General features: G+C 40.1%; 1 long non-coding RNA gene across 1 annotated transcript in view; it reads left to right on the top strand.

Moving 5' to 3' along the window:
• LOC119468858 overlaps positions 1-12,155 on the top strand; it is a 152,225-nt gene that overhangs the window by 41,063 nt on the left and 99,007 nt on the right. The window contains exon 2 of the long non-coding RNA XR_005197633.1: positions 1,267-1,311. This is a non-coding gene — a long non-coding RNA (uncharacterized LOC119468858). The remainder of the gene's footprint in view (positions 1-1,266; positions 1,312-12,155) is intronic.

The raw sequence follows: 12,155 nt of genomic DNA, 5'->3' as shown, positions 1-12,155 counted from the left end.
TGATGGTTTCCAGGTTCATCCATGTCCCTACAAAGGACACAAACTCATCGTTTTTGATGGCTGCATAATATTCCATGGTGTATATGTGCCACATTTTCCCTGTCCAGTCTATCATCGTTGGTCATTTGGGTTGGTTCCAGGTCTTTGCTATTGTAAACAGTGCTGCAATGAACATTCGTGTGCACGTGTCCTTATCGTAGAAGGATTTATAATCCTTTGGATATATACCCAGTAATGGGATTGCTGGGTCAAATGGAATTTCTAAATGTTTTCCTATATTTGCAAACAATTTTTGTATAAAATGAAAGTGATTTTTTTTTTCAGTTCACAAAGCCTCTTGAGAATATCAACATTAAGGCTTTTCTTTAACATTTTATAGTGATTTGCAAGTTACATATATTTTTTATTTTACTTGAGTCTCTTTCGCTTCTCAATCCACACATCTAAATCTATGTGTCTCTAATTCTCGAGAACTTTTAAGATTGACAATATGTGTAGTAAAGAATTTGGTACGTTTTTACTTCTCCTATTCTCTATCTGTTTTACTTCTTACTTGCTGTTAACTGACCTGGGATACTAGAAAATTTTTTTAATTATGTGACTAATTTTATAATATGCCATTGTTTTTTAAAGAACCGTATTGACTTGTGCAGTTATATTTCTAATTAATATTTATAAGCAGTGTATATCACTCTATATACTATTTGTTTTCATATTTACTGTAGATCTTTTTCATTCTTCAGTTGTTTTAAGTTTTCACCTCTATCAGTTGAAGTACACCTTTACTTTGTTTAATTTTAGTAAATATATTCAAGAGTTCCATTTTTTTGACTGCTTGCATTGTGAGAATTGTTTTTATTGCTTAACACATAATACTACTCAGTTAGGGTATAAGAGTCTTATAATACATCCCAGATACATTACATAGAAAACTACAAAGAATCAACTGGAATATTATTAGAACCAAGGTGGAAGTTTCGCCATGTGGTTGGTTCTGACATAAGTGTGCATCTACGGCCTTTCCTAAACCACAGAAATTATTTGTTGAGAAGCGTTAAATGACGACACCATAGATATGATGTATTTTTAATTCCTTTTTATTTTTCCCCCCAAATTTTGCCTTCAAACATGGTGTAGTGAATTTCCCATCTGTATCTTTCAATAACATCTTAAGCAAACTCTACTGTGTTTTCTGTGTTAACATGTATCTAGATTAAAGATTCAATCATAAACTTTATTTAAATGACTTTTCTCTTCCCAACACAGGTCTGATCCCTGGTGCTAAGGATCTGAAGTGTGAAGTAAGACCTGGTTAGTTCTTTTAAATACATTCTTCCTTCTGATCTATGTATAGCTTTTTAGGCTTGGAGCCAGCTATGCTAAAACTGCAGAAGGTGGTTCCAGGCTTAAGGGACTAGCAAACAAAAATGTTCTGATGAGGTGAAAAGTTTGGTGTGGTTCTAGAAACTACTAAAGGCCAAATAAATTTGAGGTTAGTTTTATAAGGGCCCAAAGGCTTGAGGTGTGATTGAAAGGTTAGGTAGAAACCAGATCATGAAGAGTTTTGAAAGCCATAAAGAGACTTGAGATTTTATTCCAACCACAATGGAAACCCACCTGAAGTTTTTGAACAAGGGAGTCACTGGTAATCTAATTTATATCTTTAAAAGACTTACCTGGCCATTGCGAGGCGAATGGTCTGTGAAGGGCAAGAGTAGAAGAAGGAAGGCTAGTTAGAGAAGGATGGTGAAGGTCCAAGCAGGAGGTGTCAGTGGCCTGGATGAGAGTGGTGTAAAAAGAGACGACGATGCATAAAATTTTAATATCCAGACGACAGGATCTTCTGATAGGTTAGACACTGCATGAGAGAGAGAGAGTACTGAATGACTCCAGATATTTGACCTGAGCAACCTGATGAACAGTGGTGCCTTTGACAGAGAGGGAACATACTAGAGGGAAAAGAGCCAATATGATTAAAATAAGAACTCAAGGGTTTGGTTTTAGACACATTTGCCAAGATTCCTGCTACATCAAAGTGGAAATGTTAGATAAGAAGTTATACATACAGGTCTAGAGCTCTGGGCTAGAGACATAAATGCAGAGCCATCAGCGTATACGTGTGGGGATAGGTGGCATATAAAGCCACGGGAACCAAAGCAATCACCAAACAAGTGGGTGAATACATAGAAAAGAAGGGATACAATGGCTAAGCCTAGTGAGACATCAATCTTTGGAGGCTGAGAAGATGAGGGGGAAGGAGCAATGGAGACTGGCCGGGGATGGCCAGTACAATGGGAGCAGAACTAGTGTGGTGTCCTGGGAGTCAGATTTAGAAACACTTTAGAAAGTGTTTAGAAAGTTTAGAAATACTCTAAAAGGTGTTTCGAGAATTGTGTCAATCTCTTCTTTAGCTCCCATAATTTTTTGGCTTTATTTCAGATGGGCAGATTATTGGCAACCGCAAAACAATAATTATTTTTCTCTGTTTCAATACCAAAACTATTTTTAGATGGAGACTTTTCTTTTGTATTTTCTGACAGATACTCCCTTTCCCTTATGTGATTACTTTTTTCTGGATGCCATGTGGACATGTCTCCCCTTCTCACATACAGTATAGCCATATCATACGCACATATAACTCACGTGATTCCAACTACATGCACTTGAGAGAGAGAGAGAGAGAGAGAGAGAGAGAACATTACAATGTCATAGGTGATACCACTTGCCACTCAATACATATGTCCAAGAATAGAGACATAGATCTGAACCTGATGTTCTTCTGGGGTTATGCCCACAAAGTAATGCTTTCTGAACCTATAGGTGGATTGTGAGATTTTTCAACATATTTTAGTTATATATAACATTTGCCTTATATGCTGAATCTAATCTTATGTTGGGTACAATTCTACCCTACCTAAGCTGGAGTGGGGTGCAAGCTGCCCAGCGTTAACTTTGTTCACAGAAAGGATGTGTGGAATGTTCTTAACTCTGGTCCACAGGGGTCCTGGCAGGTCACTCTCATGTCTATTTCCTCACCATCCGGCACTTAGGCATCTTCTGAGGTCTGCATGACTGAGGTGGGGTTTTCTTTATCCCACCCTCAATTTCCTTGCTACATTAGATTTCATGAGTTTTCTGTTGGTCCCTAACATAGTCAGGACATCTATGTTGGTGGTTACTGTTTCACATACAAACTATTTTATCAGAGCTCCGCCTTCTTCCTCAACAACAGTGTTTCTATTGAGATGACCACTTAGCCCAAGACAGGACTGTTAGTGGATCTTTTTGGTTAGTTAGTTGGTTTTATTTTTATTTTATTGTTTTAAATGATTTCAAACAGTCCCAGTTATTTCTGGTTTTAGCAACATAACAAATATTTTTTTAGGAAAAAAAATAGATACCCACTTAAATATGTGATATGAGGTAAACACACCATGATCTTCTTAGGAACATAGCAGGTCGCTGAGGCACAATTTTCCCAGGTGGATAAAGCTGAGTACTGTTCCTTTTAATCTACATCTATTTGTAGCAACAGATTTCCATTGAGGGCCAAATAGTCATCTAGAAGGAAAGAAATGAAAGCTTTGAGGCTCTGGGTTATTAGAGGATATCTGATGGCCAGGTGTTGTTCTGGATGAGGCCAACAGATGAGAGGTGCTCCCGAGGGGGTTGGATTTAGGCTTAACGCCAGAGCCTTGTTGTTGGTGGGGTGAGCTCTTTCTAGCAAAGCAGGTTCTGTGACCACACCCCTTGCCCCACCTACCATGAAACCAGTGTCCAGGCACCATGATGTGCCCTGGATAAAATGTCTGAGCCTGAGTGTAAAGTGATAGAATTATATCTTGGAATTTGGGCCAGGCGTGGTGTGCAGCAGCCATAGATGAGAATAAGTCTGAGAGGAAAAGCAGCTTCTTCCTCACCCTGGATTCCGAAGTAAGGCCAGGTGCTCTTCAGTTCCTTGGGGCTTGCAGCCTTGCCCTAGAATATTTGCCTGCTGACCACACCAGGCACTGGCAATAGTGGTAGAGAAAGCACTCCCTCAGGGGAAATGGCCAGACTTCCCAGTTTCCTCCTCTGCAAAGGGTTATTAAGCACCACGGATCCCCTTCCACTTAGAGTGCATTTGAAGCACCTGCAGAGGGAGAGCCCTCTCGTGACCAGTGGAACAAAGGCTTGAAGTCGATAGGATTTGAACATTAGAAACGAGACATTATTTTGCACCACAAGCTGGTGAAGTGAGTCTTATCTTCATCAGAATTTTTATGTAAAATTTGGAGACTGCCCATCAGGAAAGCTACACTGTGAACGCCAAGGTAGTGTTATTTTCCTTAACAATGATGGGGTAGAACTTACGGGAAGCAGAATGCAATTAAAACTCATATCCGATATTCTACTGCTCAGCTGATGTCTTATTAAAAATGTGTGCTTGTGGCCAAGGAAGTAGGAGGTGCGCTCTCAGCTGTCAGGCAGAGAAGAGAGAGCCGTGCCCTGGATCCATGTTTAAAGGCCTGCACACTCAGATCCCCAGTCCATGAGGAGGGAGCCGTTTACATCCTCTTCCCACATGACAATCAAAATCACACCACAGACTTCATTTTTCTCACTTCTCCTACACAAGGGCTCATGGTTGGGCATAAGATAATGAGGACAGGCTCTGTCACCCACAGTGTGGCAAGATAAGATGTAGCATAGTCAGAAGAAATTATTTTAGGGCCCCCTCCCCCAGAATTTTCACTGGTGACTCAATTCATCCTCTATGTGGCTAAATGGGTGATATCAGATATGGGATCCTCAGATGCCCTAAGTTTTAATTCTGGCTCTACCACTGACTTCATTTCTGTAATAGGTATACTATCAAATGTCTCCATGCCCCTGTCTCCTTGAAGGGAAAACTCACTTCACCAAATTATAAGAACACCAAATCATTGTGAAGTCCTCTGTCAAGTTGAGATTTGCATCATTCTTCAAACTGCCCAGCCTCAGCCCCTGTGATGTTTTATGAACTGTGGCTCTCTGTAAATTGAGATTTAACGAGACATATTGCAGGAATGTTTTAAAATATTACTCATTTTAGTAGCATTTATAATTATGGCTGCTAGATCTTTCTTGGCATTCATTGTATTAAACCTCAATGGCTCTATCAAGTAATGGATTTTGGAGGTGGCCGGTAAAACTCATTCAATACCTCCTAAGTTCTCATTGTCTTTAATTCTGTCTTCAATAAGACATAATTATTAGTCTTGAAGACAACAATTGTATGTTTCACATAGGAATTGAAAAATGCTTAGTGACACTGAAGATAATAGAAAATCTAAGCCACAAAAGAATGAACAGTGGGCTAATGGCGTTTAACTACAGGAGAAGAAGAAGGAGAGAAGAAGAGGAGGAACAGAAAGAGGACAGGAGAGGGAGGAGGAGAGGGAGGGGAGGGGGAAGGGGGAGGGAAAGAAGAAACTAAGGAACACACAGGAACTAAGCAGTTACTCTTTGGACCAACAATAAACATAAAGGTCAAATACAGAATATTTTCCTTCTTCCTGTGCCTCACTTTGCTTATCTGGTAAATAGGGATAACGACTAAAATCGACTTCACTTAGTAGAGATTTATATCTTTGCAGAATTTATAACTATTGTTAGTATTCACTCACTAACTACGATACAGTAAGTGCTCATTAGGTGTATACATACATAGCTTTCCAGAAAAATAAAATGCCTTCATTTCTTCCTGAATGATTCAACCTATAGAATGCATCTGTTTGTGGGTTATATTTTATTTGTTTATCTACAATGAAGTTAGAAATGGTTATTAATTGCAGTAATGTCAGAATTTTTTAAAACAGAAACCTCTTTATTGCAGTACTTACATGTAGGACTATTAGCTACAATAAATTCATGAGGAATTTGTAGATAAAGATTTAAGAGCTAAATATTAAAATTCCATGTAGTCACTAAATATTCCCAAAGAAATGGAAATATCTGGGAAGTATATAACCATGCTTTTTGGCCTTTATTTGACTATAAAAGAGGTGACTTAAATGACCATTAAATTACATTCCCAGAGAGTTTATGTACAAATCAAATGATAACAGATTATACATTGACTGGTGCAAATTGCTTCCCCAAGTGAATATTAACATAGGGTCACAATTCTTGAACCATAACCCAGGTGGGCCAAACTTTGGAATCTGTTGCATTTTTAAAATGGTAATGTGAGCACAAACTGTGTATTGTGTAACACCTCCATTGGGGGTTGGAGGAAGCTTTCAAACACATTAAAATTTTCTTCAGTAAAACATGAAAATATTCACACTAAGTAAGATAAACACTATTAAATCATTCCACATACTTTGATTATTTAAATCAAACAGTTTTTTAAAAAAAGTTTGCAGACTTGTATTTTCTTTCTCAGATTTGTGGATTGTGCACCTGTATTATTTAAAGTGTTTGGGATGCTCTGCAGTCACCTGTTGGGAAGTCTTTGAAAATTTAATGAACACCTGTGGGAGGATGCAATATCAAATATAAGTAATAGCTGTGGGCTCACATTTTCAGGAACTCACCAAATATGTAAGCCAAGAATATTTTTGTCTTGGTCCCCAGGATTGAAAGTAAACAAATTTCCAATACTGTCTAGATAGTGTAGTGGGTAAGGAGAAAAGAAATTTGAGGGTGGTACTTCAGATGCAGGGACAAGGAGTATACAATGGAGAGTGAAAAGAACCTGCTAGAGAGGTGGGGGGATGAACCACCTGAGGGGGGATGAACCACCTGAGTGGGGATGAACCACCTGAGGGGGGATGAATCACCTGAGGGGGGATGAACCACCTGAGGGGGGATGAACCACCTGAGTATAGCATACATCAGTATGAGCAAATAATCTTTTTTTGTTTTTTTCTTTTTGGTAATATAAGAAATTCCGTAATGACCATGTTTGCAAAGACATCACACATGCTGAGAACTCAAGCATCTATTCAAACTGATGACATTTGGTAGCCCAGCTCAGTCTGCAGCAGGACTAGCTGCAGAGCTCATGCCTGGGCCCTTGGAAAGGACTCTGTGCTAAGAAGGAACCAATCACTTTTGGTTTAATGCTCTGTGGTCCCTGACTTTATGTTCATAATCATTGTTAAAGAAGGACCCTCACATTTGCATTTTGCATTGAGCCCTGCAAATATGTAGGGATTGTGTCCACAGGCAAGCCTGTGTGTGGAATAGAGTGGAGGACCATCTCCACCTTCACTTTTGGCTAGAAGTGAGAGGACAGCCTTTTGCCTAAGCATGGGAGGAGCCCACTGACCACATGGCCAGGGGAGCCTTCACTGTGGCTCCTCTCAGGTCTGCTCCAGGCATGTGAACACTTGCAGAGACAGGAATGATGTAAAACCAGCTCAATTGTCTCATAGAACTGATGTTTACAGGTTTTTTGGATAAATATAGAAGATGACCCTCCCTGGTCTTAAAACTTGAAACTTACATTTGTCTCATCTGAGTTTCTTCCTCATGAAACTGACCCTCAGGCCAGGGACTGAAACTCACCAGATCACTGCATCCAGGCCCCACATTCATTATGAGTGCGTCCTTGCCTTTCTCTAACTCCTGTTTTCCTGCCTTACCCATTATATAAAGCTCCCCAGTTTTTGTCAGTTAAGGAGATGGATTTTACCCTTTTCTGCTGCAGCACTCAGTTAAAGCCTTCTTCTCTTGCAATACTTGTTGTCTCAGTGACTGGCTTTCTGTGCATGGGCATCAGGACCCAGACTGAATCCCTGGTGTTTCAGTAACAGATGCATCATGCACTTTATCTCCTTAAGAGGAAGAATCTCCTTCTTATAATCTCCCTCTAAACAACAGCATTGGACAGAATGCACAGTTCCCCGTGATAGAAGGAGTGATGGGGATCTCTGCCACAGCCATAACCTCCTGCTTATGTGGCATAAGGTAAGAAGTCTGAAGGCACCATCTCCCCAAGGGTAACCTAAGCAGAGAGTAATAAGTCTTCACATTTGTTTTGCATTCTGCAATGTACAAAGGAGGTTTACAGTCATTATCAGATTTTATTGATTCATTCACTTATGAAACACATACAGACATACATACACCCCATCTACACACACCCACACATTCATACATACCCTGCACATATGTGCACATTTTTATTCTGCAGCAAGCACAAGCCACAGAGCTGGATCATCACCCATTGTAATAAGGGAATCTTTTCTCACCTCTTTCTTACTTGTCACTGTGTCCTTTCCTCTTTTCTGTCATGGTGATTCATGGACACTATTGTCCCCCAGGATCTCCACTCCCTTCCCTTCAGTTCTTACTCCAGGCTGTCTCTTGTCACTGCCATCCCACCGAGAAGGCACTCACCATGTTCCCCAGCACTCATTACTCCTCTAAGGAAAGCTTGCCTCTCACTCCTCCAGGCCGAAATTCTGCCACAGAGTTCCCTGATTTCCAGAGCACACCTTCCCTAAAAGTTAAGTTCAGTATGGCATTGCCTACTACCCCCGTGTTCAGGGAAGGCTCTCCCTCTTTAGTTTCTAGAACACAATCCCTTTCCTGGCTTTCTTTTATGTCCCTGGCACTGCTCTTCAGTCTCCTTTGAAGATTCTTCTTTCTCCCACAGTGGCTGAGGCTCCCCTAGGATTTCCTCTTTGACCTTTTTTCACTCTTTGCATTATTTCTAGGAAAGCAGTTCAACACTTCCCTGTGATTTCAATGGTCATTTATGCAACTATAGATCTGAAGATCTATATTTGTTCTGGCTAGCCATGTAACGTGGGACAATATATGTAATCTCAATCCTCAGTTTTCACATCCGTCAAATGGGCAAAATAATCATCCCTACCTGATACAGTTATCACAAAGCTTGTCTTATTTCCTCATTTATTCACCAAAATTTCATGACATATATGTCATGCAGGGATAAACATGACATATTAACAGTCATTGTCATTGTAGCACCTCTATTAATGGTGTTGGGCAGACACTGTACTAATGAGCCAATGATTATTTAATACATAACAATGATAGGATCTATGAAGAATAAAGCAAGGCAAGAATGAATGACCTGATAAATGTGAAACAATTAACAGACTGACATAAAAGAAATGCTCATAAATGCTTCCATAGTCCTTCTTATCACCGGCAGTGAGGGCCTTTGGTTGTTTCCATCCTAGATGTCTCTCCTGATGTCCATAGAAACTCAAGTTTAGTACATCTAAAGCTATGTCTGTTATTCCCCTCATTGATCAATAGCACCAAAGTCTCAGCTGACCATCATTTTACCACCCTATTATCCATGTTAATGGATCTGCTCCTCCTCTCCAACCTTGTTACCCTGACCTGATTTAAACCTTTAACTTGTTTGGCCTGATCTTCTGTGAGAGTTACCTATGGTACCCTTCTCTAGACTGTTGTCCATTCAATCCTCCACCCAACTGCTGGGATGGCATACTGGTCCCCTGCTTAAAATCATACAATGGCTTGCTATCATCTTCCATGGATGTAGCTCAAGTTTTTTAGCCCAACCCACTACTCCAGACTCCTCCTCACTGCTTCCAATGCACTCCCTTCCCTTCCTTTTCTAACCCTCTAGACTGCAGGACACTGAAGTATATGAAACTGTTCCTGCTCACTCAGCTGTCTTGCCTCTGAATCTGTGTCCCCTTGACACACACCGCCTTTCACCCTACAATGCCTTCCACACACCCTTTGAACTGGCTAACTATTGCTCAGAGTCAACATCACCTCCTTTAAGCATTTCTCTGGTCTCCATCCTACCACTACCTTATTCCATCTGAGTTGTGCATCTCCCATAAGGGTCTCACATACCCTGCTCAAGTCTCTGTCTCTTTCACTAAAATCACCAGGTTCCTTTGGGTTTTACTTTTGTGTCTGTTTTTACCAGATCCTTATTGAAAGAAAGAATGAGTTTTACTTGTTTTCCCTGGATTCTTTCAGGAGGACCCCACTCGCATTTTCCCCACAGGCTGTGTGCTCATGTGTCCTCCACAGCCCATAATTGCCTATCGTGAATTTGCCAAACTCTGGATTTGTCAGTCTTAAAAAATATCATGTGGGAAATACCAGAGGGCCAGTCTAAGTTGGAATGTATGGAAAACTTGCCTCTAACCCTTCAAGGCCATAGTTCAGCCACAGAGATACCCAATTTACATGATTAAACAGACCGCTTAGCATCTCATGTTACGGCATCTGCATTTGTATTTATAATGCCTTTACATTTTTAACCAAGAATCATGGAGTAATTCTTGCATTACTTCTACCTAACAAGAGGGCCCATTATGAATTTTTAAAAACAAGAGAAGTCTCCAGTACAGGAAACTATCAGAACCCAGAATGTTAATACCTTCACTAAATTATTAAAATTCCTTTCCACTGGGCCCCCACAGCAGCCTAAGCAACTAGAACAAGACTTAGCATCTAGAATAAAAAACGAATTATCTCTTCCCTTTTCCTGAACCAAGTTCCCACCTCACCACCACCCATCCTTTTTCTTCTTTGGAATTTACATCTTGGTTAACGTACCAGAATTTACACAGGGGTCCCAAGACAAAGTCTTGTCAAATAACTTTAACTCTTTTCTGTCTCCCACTCCACAAATCTCGTCAGCACCCATACTCCGCCATTTTGCCTTCCTTAATCAGAGTGTCTGGCTGATGCATGTCAACAAGGGTTGCTGAATGTCTGTTCTTAAAAATTTGCACTCTCATCTCCATTACCATGGCCTTTAATATCTCACCTAAACTGCTGAAATAGTTGTCCTGTTCTGGGACTCTCATTTCTCCAATAGCCTGTCATATTGCTTCCTCACTTCAAGACCACTCAGACTTTAAAGTCCTCAATAGCTTATCATCACCTGCAGAGTAAATGGAAATCCAGTAGCATCTGCAAGAGTGTAGGGAACTTCACCCCAAAATATGGCTCCCTGCTATAAAAAGTATTTTGAGTTAAAGGCCCTTAGAAAGTAATAGCACAACAAGGTCTTCTTGCCCACTGTGCAGAAAAGCCAATGCACTTAGAACAGCAGGTTTTGCAGCAAAGAAACAGTTTAATAATTGCAAGTCCAGCTAGGCAGAGAGGCAGAAGACATATCTCAAATCTGCCTACTGGAAAATTCAGAAGCTAGGGTTTTAAAGATTATTTGGCAGGCAGAGGGCTAGTGAATGGGTGCTGCTGATAGGTTAGGATGAAATAATAGAGGTATCCAAACTGTCTTTGTGCTAAGTCAGTTTGTGAATGAAAGTTACTGATTGGGAGTCAGTTTCTTGGTCTGACTCACAGGTCTGACTAGAGTCATTTGGTTGCCATAATGCAAAAGTTTGAAAAATATCTCAAAGACCAGTCTTAAGTTTTGACAATACTGGTGTTACTGGAAAGGGGTCCTCATCCAGACACCAAGAGAGGATTCTTGGATCTCATGCAAGAATTGGAGTCCATAAAGTTAAATGAGTGTATTAAGAAAGTAAAGGAATAAAAGAATGTCTACTCCTTAGGCAGAGCAGCTGCTTGGGCTGTTCAATCAAGGATACTTATTGTTACTTCTTGATTATATGAAAAACAAGGGTGAATTATACATGAGTTTTCCGAGAAAGGAATAGACAATTCCTAGAACTGGGACTTCCTTCCCATTTTGGACCATATTGGGTAACCTCCTGATGTTGCCATGGCATTTGTAGACTGTCATGGCACTGGTGAGAGTGTCTTTTAGCATGCTAATGCATTATAGTTATCGTACAGTGAGCAGTGAGGATGACCTCTGGTCATCCAGAGAACCAAGTTCTGGAAAAATTCGATAGAGAAACACAAATATGCTCCAAATTTTGTTCACAGGAGTATAATTTACTCAATTGCCACAAGCTGTAAATAGCTCAAAAAAAAGTTTCCTTGACTTTGAAAAACAAAACAAAGGATCAGCAACATTTTAAGCAAGAAAGAAAAGTCAAAAACATTACTTCAGTCTTTTTTTTTTTAACAGGAAGATCACTTTCTTTTTTTTTTTCCCATTTATTTATTTTGTTGCATTTTAGGTTTTGGGGTACATGTGAAGAACATGCAAAATTGTTGCATAGGTACACACGTGGCAGTGTGATTTGCTGCCTTCCTCCCCATCACCTACATCTGGCATTTCT

This window comes from Cebus imitator, unplaced genomic scaffold, assembly GCF_001604975.1.
Source record: "Cebus imitator isolate Cc_AM_T3 unplaced genomic scaffold, Cebus_imitator-1.0 Scaffold510, whole genome shotgun sequence".
Taxonomy (NCBI): domain Eukaryota; kingdom Metazoa; phylum Chordata; class Mammalia; order Primates; family Cebidae; genus Cebus; species Cebus imitator.
Note: the sequence above shows the minus strand (reverse complement) of the source record. Positions and strands in the feature narration are given on the sequence as shown.